Below are 11,333 nucleotides of genomic sequence, written 5' to 3'. Positions count from 1 at the left end.
AAGAAACGTTGGCCCCAAAAATTAAGAACTCTGCTTAGGGATCTCTCATCTTTAGGTAGAACAATCCCCACATACAGCATGGTTAAGTCATACGAAAAAGTGGATTTCACTAGGCCAGTAATTTTCAACCCAGGTAAAAATTCTTCTGATATTTAAATTTATTTTTATTAAGCATGGAGTAGGAAACACATCAATACTCCAATATCTAGCTTTACAACTGAAATGTTGAGAGTGTAGTTTCACCACGTATGAAAGATGTCCTTAACAGGAACACAAAAAGCTAGACAAAATCTCGGTCAACAACAGGAAGGCTACACTTCCACAAGACAAACTTGCAAGCAAAGTCTCCCTATTGGAAGCCTTCAGACAAACCCCTTGAACCAAAATCTTTAAAATGAACCACCTGAATCAAAACGTTTCACCTCTTCACACAGAAAAGCAATCATTACTTCTATTAATCAAACGAGACGTTTTACCTTAGGTAAGGCTGACAAGAAATACACGACCTCTATAAAGCACATTTAAGAAAAAACCTTCAGCTTACCGTTACAGACTTCAGAGTCATTCCGTGATAGGTGCCCATGGTATCAATTTTAAAGCCCTCCGTTTCTGCAAAGCAAAAGAGTTTCCTGTAAGTCATTATGAGCACAGGAACATAATTTCTAAGTGGACAACATTAGAAGTATATTTCAAATTATTTGTCTAAGTAATACATATTGCTGTTGCATGTAAACATTCTGTTTATGCTACAAAACCTGGTTAGTATTTAGGAAATCTGTGTTCTCTTCAGGCAGAGGTCCACTTGGTATTTCTGCCTTCTGTAACCACAGTGAGCTTCTTCTGCCACATGGAATCATTCTAAAGAAACGATGTGAATTTAAATCTTTGCAGTATATAGTATACTACATGTAGTATAATAAGCATACAGCATCAGAAATTCTCTTCACTACAAAGCAAAGAAGAAATCCATTCTCAGAATGCATTATATTGCAACGTTTTCAACTTATATGTGCGTGAATGCAAAAACGTACTCCATTAGAAACTGCTTTAACAAACATAAAATCACAGCTATTTCCTATGATAAATCCACTTCTGCAGTGCATTAAAGCAACAATGTCATTATCATCTGACATACACAGAATAGAATTCACAAAATCTCACATTACTAAACTCAAAGCGATAAAAAGTTGTTTGGGTTTGTTTTTTTTTTTGTTTTGGAGCAGCATAAATTGAGCCTTAATAAAACTAAGTGCCAAAAGCCTGCAAGCTCTCTGTGACTAACCCTTCTAATGAAAGCCTTTCCGAGTTCGAAAAGTCCTTTTCTGTCCTCCTATTGTTAGTAATATACAACCTAAGTCAGCTGAACTTGGCCACCAGAATTTGTGGTAAAACTCTTCTCCACTTGTACATTCCCTAGTCTCATGTATCCACTGTCAGCTGAATCGAGCAACCAACAGCTTAATTAAGTTCATTCTTAAAATGGCACAGTAACCACTAGTCACCAGACAAAGGCATGATAACGCATCAACACGATGGCTGCGAGCACATATATGCACCTAAGCAACTCTTGCTCTGTTTCAGTTAGTAAAGGTACTTGATACTGCACAGAAACCCTTATTGGGAACTGGAATATTACTATCACTTATTACACTGTCTTCACAAAATTCATCAGCTTAAAAACTTACAGAATCAAGTTTAATGCTTGTACTCAAGCCTACGAAAAATTGAAGAAAAATATCAGATTTTCAACGATGTTAGAGCTCCGTATGTTTACCATGAGTAAATTAACTTAAATTGAAACCCACACAACCCTGTCAACAATGCAATGTCCTGGGACACATTTACGGTTGTTCATTCTTTCTTCCTTTAGATGAGGAAGATTATCATACAGTTGCAGGAAATGAAGCAGAAAAGTTCTCCAGATTTTATGGCTCTCCAATGCCTGCAGAAAGATACCCAAGAGATCAGAATTGATCATACTTCTCTCACTGCAGAGATGAGTATCTACTTTCTGAAGGCTGTTTTGGGTTTTCCATCAGGCCTGTCACCAAATTCCATGCAAAGAAACCCAATTGTTCTGCTGGTGCTGCCATGTCACAGGTCATTTCTCCACCTCACTGCACAAATTGACCTCAGCTCCATCCCTCCTTTATCTCAGCTTCTCAAACCCATCCCATTCTGCTGAACTTAATGTTTTCCAACCTTACCAAGTTAATTTTGAGAAAGCAAAATGCAAGTACAGACCAGAGTACTGCCATCTTTACTATGAAGCAAAGGCTTCCCTTGTAAACCGATACCACCTTATTGCCTTTCCCTCTGAGTTCAATGAGTAATTACTCATAGCTCAGTGCTAAAGACAATGAAGCTCACCTGACCAGCATTCAAGTGGATAACACTTTTCTCAGTGACAATGATACTGGTCATTGTTTCTGGGCAATGAGCATATTAACATTACAGGGGGTGCCCAAGGCCTTGAGGAATGCTTGGTAGAGCTCCCTCCTTTAAGCTGAAGAGATGTCTTTATTGACCTGGGGTGAACAAATCAGAGATGTATAATCTAGGACGATGGTTGCTTGCAGACTGCAGACAATTATTATCAGAGGAACCTTACCCCTTTCCCAACTGGCCTACTATAGTTTCCTCCTAGCTGTAACATAGGAAGTTCCCACACATTTCAACCAGGCAGCCCTTAGCAAGGCCAGCAAGCAGCACCCCCACCATGCCAGGCCTATCTCAGTTCCTTCCCTCCCAGCACAAACTCTGGTTCTGTCATTAGTTCTACACACTTATTTTCCATTTCAATTATTTCTTTCCACCAGGATCATTATCTACTTTGTCCCTAATAAAACCTTGCGCTCCTCCTGAATTAATGAAAAAGCTAACCCATGACACCATCAGCACCACAAAGGGAATAAAAGCTCACAGAGCCAGCAGCGCAGTTAGAAAGTAAATCAAAGAGGAGACAAGCACCTAGCAGAGAACCAGCCTGTGTTCAACCTCTAATGGTTTCATACTTTAAAAAAAAAAAAAAATCTATTTAAGTTCAATTTGCCCTGGTTCATCCAGTGAGCCACAAGAGCCACTAAACATGGCCCTGGGTCTCACTGACTTCCTGCTCCCAGCCTTGTGCCAACCCTTCTTCCCAGAAGGAGGAACGAGAGACTAGGATTCAAAGAGCCAGCTGGTGCCTCAAGCATTAAAAAGTGGGCTCCTAGCTGCTGAACATTTCCAGCATGGATATAGGCCTTCCAATGCTATTTAGCAGCTACTTAGGAGGTAAATAAAACATTTCTGGTCATCATTAAATAACAGCATAGTGTGTCTACTATTTACTTATCACTGATTAATGTGAATCTAAAATAAATGAAATGGCCAAAAGAGAACGCAGGTGTCCACGTGGATTCCTGCAAACAGTTACCGCAGCCACTATGAGGTCTCCAAGGGACGCCAGGGCCTGCTACCTGCAGACAGGGTTAGCTCAGCAGAAGAAACCACCTCCTAAACAGCTCAACAGCTCTCAGATTTCCTGCCTCAAACTCTTAAACAAATGATGGATGAGAGTTAAGCATTGGCAGCTTCTAAATAACCACAGCAACCCTCTTAATTGACAACAGCATGGACGCCCTTACCTCCGAAGTTTCTCTCTGATCCTCTCATTCATCTCATTTTCCATGTGATATTTCTAACAGTCACTTGCAGAAATAAACGCTGCTGACGGCAGGAGCCCTGTCACTTCTACAGTCATACCATTTTTAGAAGGTCGTAACAGTTTCTACGCACAGCACCTTCAGTTCCACTCCCAGCATACAGCCTATGCAAAGCTGACAAATGCTTCCAAGTCAGGAACTCCACAGTAATGGCTTCATTCCCATTTCAAAAATTACTATGTCTGTTAGCCAGCCTTCTGCAGCTGTTTGTAGAAGACATTCAAGGGCCAGGACAAAAGGCAGAGCGGGATTTCTTCCAGAGTATTCTCTGGGGGTAGAAGCTGACCCTGACACAGCTGCTCAAAAGCACTCCAGGGACACAAAAGGACCCATAGGCCACAGTAAAGTGGAGCAAAAAGCCAAGCAATCTGGAGCACCAATGGACATGTCCCCGCCATTCATTAGTATAAATGCTGCAGCCTCCTCTCGACAAAGAACAGAAATGCGATGCATTTTTTCTGTCCCTTCCTCGCCAGCTCAAACCCGTGCTGCTGAGTCATGCAGCAGCACAGATGTAAAAACATTAACAACTGGCTGAGAAGTAGTTGGCAACTCCTGGTCCAAAATCATAGCTTCATTGATGGGAATGGAGGAAAGAGTTAAATTTATAAGCTATCTACTAAGAAAAGGGTATTTAAGAAGAGATTCTTTAAGAACAGCGCCAAGATGGCAAAACTTCAGATCTCTATTTTTAAACTTTGAATTAGAAACAGAACAACTGCTAAAAAAGCTGCTTAAGAGTCTTCAATAACTTCTTTTCCTCCAAAGACTACAAAATAGTTAGGCTATCACACAAACTTCATTTAAATAAAAACAGCCCACATTAAATATTTAAAAGAATGCAAGCAAAACTTATCATTAGTGTATTGCAGCAAAAACATTACAACTTTTTCTGTTTGCCAAATATAATCTGTTTTATAAACATATCAGCATTGTTCAAATCATCTTAATCAAGATACTTCTAAAACCTAGATCTCTGGAGACTAAACACAACTACCACCTAATCAGTTCTACTGCTTCAAAACAAACTATTACAGCTAACATTAAGACTATCTATTCCCCTCCAGTTATTGCACGTATTATGATCACAATTTCACAGTTCAATGACCCAAAAATCATCGAAACAAACACATACTTTTCCTGTATGGTTCACCACTTGTTACCTTTCTAGCATCACCATATATCAACCCGAGTGTTTCTCTCGCTTAAAAGATACCAATTACATCTGCTAATGAAAATATACACAGTAATGCATCAGCTTATTGGACTGATCATATTCTCCATCATCACACAGACAGATGTTCCATTTCCACACATATGAGTATTAAAGCTCAAAGAGCCTTGCATTCACTTAAAGCCCACTGCTCTATGTAAATCTAGGTCACTTGACATTTTCATTTTGCACCTGCTGCAGCTCTAGACATCTACTGCTGACACTAATTCAATCCCTGACAGTTTCCCAAAGAATAATAGTTCTAAAAAACTTCAATTAACCTGCTTCTGGAAGAATGTTTAGGCAAAAAAGACAAAAAAAATACAAACAGTCCAGAGGAACATGGCTCTGAAAAACTGGAAAGTCCAAATGCTAAGACTTTGCTTGAATTGCAGGTGAATAAGATTAAACCAACTATATTTTTTTTTAGCTGTGTACTTTTCAGGATAGACAGCAACAGCTCTGCGGACTGTTTGGAAACAATTCACAACCCCACTTTACACCCATGGCAATTAAATCTCTGAAAACAAATTTCATTCTACATAACAGTCTTCTGAATGCTTTTTTTTTTAAATATAGTACTCTAACAAGTAAAGCTGAAGTTTCAAGCTGTAACACTATAATGATACGGAAAGCACAGCAATAATAGCAAGGTAGCAGAGTCCTAGGCTGCGGCAAGTGAGGATAAGCCCAAATGCAGCAGCTGTAGGCACAGAAAAGAAAGAATATCTTGTTAACCCTTAAATGAGGTCTGGGAAGGGATGCATCCTGGCTCCAGATCTTCTGGTCACTCAGGTTCATTGCACACACCTGAGCTCCCCTGGGTTGGCCCTGCCTTCCCACCAGGTGCACAGTCACTGCTTCAAGCAGTGGAAAAGCTAAGTCACTACACAATCCTAAATTTCCAAGTTACACTAACTAGAACTTATGAAGTTCTGTGTAAAATTCATACAAAACAATTCAACGGTAATCTTACAAAAAGATTAAATCCAAATTTTTCAAAAGGTCACTCTATTAACAAAGCAGAAAATCACAGGACAGGTACGTCTGTTTTCAATTCTGAAGAGTTACCAAACTACCTGCTCACACAAAGGCCAGGAAAGCACAAGTGCAACTTATTTTATTCCCCTAACACCAATCTCTTGCATGTTCTCCGCCAGAAAGAAACTGAATCCCGTAAGCTTATACATGAATGCAATAATGAAGTCCAACAAGGCATTCAAGCTTCAAAACTCCACAATTCCTACTCCTATGAATGAAATGGTAAAGCTGTACATTAATAAGTGACATTAATAAAACATAAAATGTAGAAGTGAATAACAGTGAAGGCAAAGAATAAAACTACAAAGTCAAAAGCAGAGAAAGTTTAGCACAGATGGGAGCTTTGTTTTGTTGCAGATCACTGAGCGCCAGCATGAAAGAAACGAAACCAAAAGGAAGGAAACAGCAGTCAAGCAAAGTAATTGCGCTGCTCACCTTCTCACCTCTAAACCATTTGAGCAGAGTGACAGGCACACTGCCAAGTAAGATGTTCTTCCATTGTGGAAATATATAGGATGCACACTGAGTCCTACTTTAAGAGACTATCTAATACATTTACTATGGCATAAATCACCAAGTGTTAAGATACTTGAAGGAAAGCTTTCTCTCTTCTTTCTAGCCATAGCTGCTGTACTAAGATGCTCATCTATGAGAAAGCCACGACTGTCTTTGGGGTACATAAGAAGCTGCTCTTGGGGAATACTGCCTCACAATTACAAACCCCTCCGATAAGTACCATTAAAGCAAACTAAAGCATTGCAGAAACAAAGCCTGCCCCACCTGACAAAGAGTTAAAGTAAGCAACCAGAAATGCACTGTGAACCACTGCAAGAGATGGAAAAAGAAGGCTGCTATTGAGCAGTCTCCTTTAATAGGAGATCTTTTATTAAAATTCCTAAGTTTACTATCTTAGCCCTGCAAGCTTTAAACTGTTAAACTCGCTTTTATAAGAGCGAGACTGCTATTAGACAACTGCTGTAGTAAACCAAACACAGAAATATTCAGAGAAAAAAACTAAACAAAACAGTTCACCTTTAAGTTAATGAGATTTAAGATCCTTTAAGGAGTAAGCTCACTGGTGTTACAATTGCCATGCATTCAGCTCCATTTCAAGGAAATCACATTACTTGTGCTGAATGGCATAGGAAAATGGTAATGCTTGCTTACAGCTTTTGAAAACCACCTGCAATTTGCTTCGTTTAGCTTATAGTTCTAAAGTTATAGCTCTACATTACTGTACCCCAGAAGTAAATAAGCAATCTGTTCTGCTGTTCTCTACAAGTTAAAGGCCTCAGATATCTCCAGGTCCTCTCCTGAGAAACCCAGATGTTATTTAGCAATTCCACACAACTTCCATGAATGTTATACCAATGCCTTTCATAAATCAACCCTTTATTTGAAATAAATTAGGTGCTCATACCAACATATGTTTACAGTGTTAGACTGTTTATCTAATTTGGTAATTTGGTGTGATTAAAGCAAATAATAGAAAATGGAAAGTAGAGACATCTTTTATAAAGATGGAGAGTGATAACTTTCCATGTCGAATACACCCATTCCACAAGCATTCATAATAACAAAAGAACCTTCCAATTGGAAGGAGAGCTGCAGCCCTCCCAGTACTAACAGAATCCCCCACACTACAGGCTCAGAATCACTTAGCATACAAAAGCATTTTTTACCAATATTAATCACAGGCAGACACCTTTTTTTTCCTGGCAATCCTTTAATTTCACCATTTTGTGATCTCTGCTCAGAAATCTCTGTGGTAAACCCATGCTGTTGAGCTTCTGGACAAAACCTAACTTCTTTTTACTGACAACCATAACTCCTTATCCTCTTTCTTTTTGAACTGCATGCATGAAGTCAACAGACATCATCTCTACATGGGTTGCTTGCTAGAACTACAGAATTTGTCATCTACAGTGACACTGCCTATTCCTTCACTGGAATTTCTTGTAGCAGAGTCCACAAAGAAATAAATGTATTGGTACATTTTAACAGTTAAAGCTGGATAAAGTAATTCACGGACAGATATAACTTCACACATTTTCTGTACTCATCAGAAAGTGGAAAATCTACTTGTCAAATGCTCAAATCCCAAGATTAAAAGTTATCAGAAAGAAAACTGAAGAGTAAAAAATATTCAGGGAAGATTCTCTTTCTTCCCTTTCCCCAATCCCATGCCTCTTATTGAAACTATCAGTTCTTCATATATGCTCTTACAGGTTATTTTTCATTACTTAAAAAGCTAGCAAATACCTGATTTCACTCCTCCCTCTTCCTCCCCATCACTACTGCAGTTGTCACTGAGTGGGGGTTTTAAATAAATTCTACTGGACTGAAATAAAAGTACACTGAAGTCAATGTATGTAACAGGATGTAACAAAATATATGACCAGATTTTCCATAGCGAGTTTCACACGCAGAAAACCCTAGATGATATATTCACATACAAGTGAGTATTTACAAAAAAAAAAGTCTATTAGCTTCACAAAGAGCCACAATCTGATTTTGAATTTATTTTACATTATCCAATGAGGTGCGTGGGAAACAACTCTTAAAAATTTCTTATGGTGTGAAATTCTCCTTAGTGTTAGAGTTGATATTTCTCTTTCTCCAGCTACAAACAAAAATTGAATATCCACTTAATAGTCTCATATACTCTTGCTTTTTGTTTACATAGTGAAAATAATCATGCCATTCCAATACAAAAATTGAACAAGATCAGCTACAGTACAGCACATAAAGTCTGAGAATGCACACACCCTGTGTATGAATGCTTTTCTTTCCCCATACGAAAAAAAATGGTACTAACTTCAACAAGGCCAAATGCACTGAAAAATGCAAAGCTGGAACTGTTCACCTGCAGTTTAAAGTGATGTTTAGCAGCACTAGTAAGTTTTTGAGGCCCAGAAAAAAAAGCCTTTGGTATCATGCCTAGGAACTTCCATTAACAAAAATAATTATTTTGTTTGAGAACCAGAAGGAAGACACAACCAAGACAAGTAGTAAAAATTTGCGTTAGCTCAGCAAGAAAGGCCACATGCAACCATAACACAGTGTATACAAAACCAAACACAGCAAGATATGAAGATAAAGGTGCTCAAATTGGTACTATAACTTGAGATTAGTAAGGCCAGGACAAAAAATTCTAAGTTCAGAAAGAAATCACCAGTCAAATTCAAGCTTCCACTCCACTTAAAAATGACTGAAAATTCTTAATCATCTTGGATTATTCCCATCTTCTCTAGAAGTTAATATTTTGCACTCTCTTTTTTTTTTTTTTTTTTCATTACAGGTACATGCTTTAGTAATATCTATTTACAATTACTGACAGCAAACTGCATAAGGAAAGGCAATCTATTTTATGCATCGTATTTTCAGTTTTGGTAAGGGGTTGTGTTGTTTGTTTGGTTCAATTTATAAATTGCATGTGATCTTCCAAAAATAAAATACTGTTTTGTTAAGCTTTCAGCTTTCTTCCTAGATAGTAGGAATAATTCCTATTAAATAATGGATTCAAATAGCACATAGTCGTCTTGTTGAAAATACCTGTAGGTACAGAAATAGCTTTTTTTGCTCTTTGCATAGGTTTGACAAGCAATGACACAACCTGCAACCTTAACTTTACACTTATTGGTGTCATTTTTCATTTTTATAATTATTTACTTTAAAAAAATATTAATCAGCTTACCCTCTTTGCCTTTGAATCTTTCCTGATCGTATCTGTTGTAGGCAGCTGGAATAGGTTGCTTATTTCGTAAAGTGGGATCCTAAAACAGATTAAATGAGGTTTGTAAAACACCCTGAAAAGGTATTTGTTAGATCTTAAACTTCACTAAGTATCACACGGAATAGCCTGAAAGTATAAACTTAGTTCACTTTGCTAAGACTTGAAATGCCTTTGAAAACTTCTGATGCATTTAAACATCCACTTACAGAAACAGTTTAGAAGTACGCACCGAAGGGAACTACAACAACTTAGACAAAAGTAAACAATCAGTAAGAAACCACATTAGCTAAAACTTGTAAGCTGCGTAAAATCATAGATTTTTTTCTAATACCTCAAGGTTTTAAAGAAAGAACTGACAACTCATGGTTAAGTCTTCAGCCATACACGCAGTACGTTCCTTGTCAGCTTGACTGAGCTAGTAATCCATTACACACTCAGAATAAAACCAAACTCAGTGAAAAAAATATTGTTTGTTTCTTACAGTGGGTTTTTCTTTCTTTGTTTTTCAAGTACCTAAAATGTACCAATAAGTACCAACTCATTCCTTCTGTGTATGACTTAGTTAGTGGTCTTGTTGTGACTGTTCTGCATGGCATATTAATAGTCCAATGTACAATTTGTGAAAATTCAACTTAAAACAAACACTTAAATGTTGAAATTCACCTGGCTACATAAATGTAGGCCTTTGTTAGAGGCAGGAGTAGTAAAAATAAACCAAGTTAAACATCTTTTACAGCAGACTGCCACTGAAGTTCAGGAATATATTATGTCTAATAAAGGCTAATGATAAATATCATAACACAGAACAAACCTTGGCTAATACCTAGACAGCTTAAACAACAAAGCTGTAAGATTGCCTTTCTGATTTATTACAGGCAAAAGAAAGCTGGTTCAAGCTGTTCCCACTCATGAGTCATGTTCCAGATTCTTAAACATTTGCTACCCTATCTGTCAAAAAACCAGCAAAACATTTTGTTTTAAATGGCAGTTGTCTCATGTAATACATTTTTTCCAAATAGATGCAGAACGTCGCTAGTGTATGATACATACAGAAGCTGGCACTAACACTTCATCAGTAAGTAACAAGAACATACTGAACAAATTAAACTAATATATTCAGCTCCTTAAATACCAGCCTATGTAACTTAAGGCAAAGAATATCTACAAAGTTGTGCTGGGAAATTATTCATTCACTGGAATGAAACTAAAACAAACTCTGTATTTAATAATGACAAGATATTCTACTCTCAATGTGAAGTGCCAGCCCTCAAAGGCACCAAAGTGCTGCTCTTACCGTAGGTGCTGTATTTGGTGCAGGTCTTTGCTCAGGTGCTCGGCCTTCTTCTCTGGCTTTTACTGATTGAAGAATTGCAAAAATATTCTTGGCAAAGTTCTGAAAAACATTATCAGATATCAGTGAATCTTACCGACTGTGTTTCAAGCGACACCAACACAAGTAGTAACATTTAGTTAACTACTGTCTCATAGAAAAACAGAGACAGAGCACAAATTTTATAAACAGAAGTTTTCCAATTATTTTTGCCGTAACAGAACCCAAATGTAAGCAGCTCCTGGGCAGACTTGCCACCGCCGTTCCTTAAGACTTACATACTCAAAAGAAATTGCTGAATCTAAC

The 11,333-nt window shown here is 37.8% G+C and overlaps 1 long non-coding RNA gene across 1 annotated transcript; it reads right to left on the bottom strand.

Moving 5' to 3' along the window:
• Window positions 1-511: 511 nt before the first annotated feature.
• LOC104912377 lies at window positions 512-11,118 on the bottom strand. The gene is made up of 3 exons (XR_002118041.2): window positions 10,992-11,118; window positions 9,659-9,737; window positions 512-609 (listed from the first exon to the last, which is right to left on the bottom strand). It is a non-coding gene; the product is annotated as an uncharacterized LOC104912377 (long non-coding RNA).
• Window positions 11,119-11,333: the final 215 nt, after the last annotated feature.

Source organism: Meleagris gallopavo, chromosome 10 (assembly GCF_000146605.3).
Source record: "Meleagris gallopavo isolate NT-WF06-2002-E0010 breed Aviagen turkey brand Nicholas breeding stock chromosome 10, Turkey_5.1, whole genome shotgun sequence".
In the NCBI taxonomy this organism is placed as follows: domain Eukaryota; kingdom Metazoa; phylum Chordata; class Aves; order Galliformes; family Phasianidae; genus Meleagris; species Meleagris gallopavo.
This window is presented reverse-complemented; position numbering and strand designations above follow the sequence as displayed.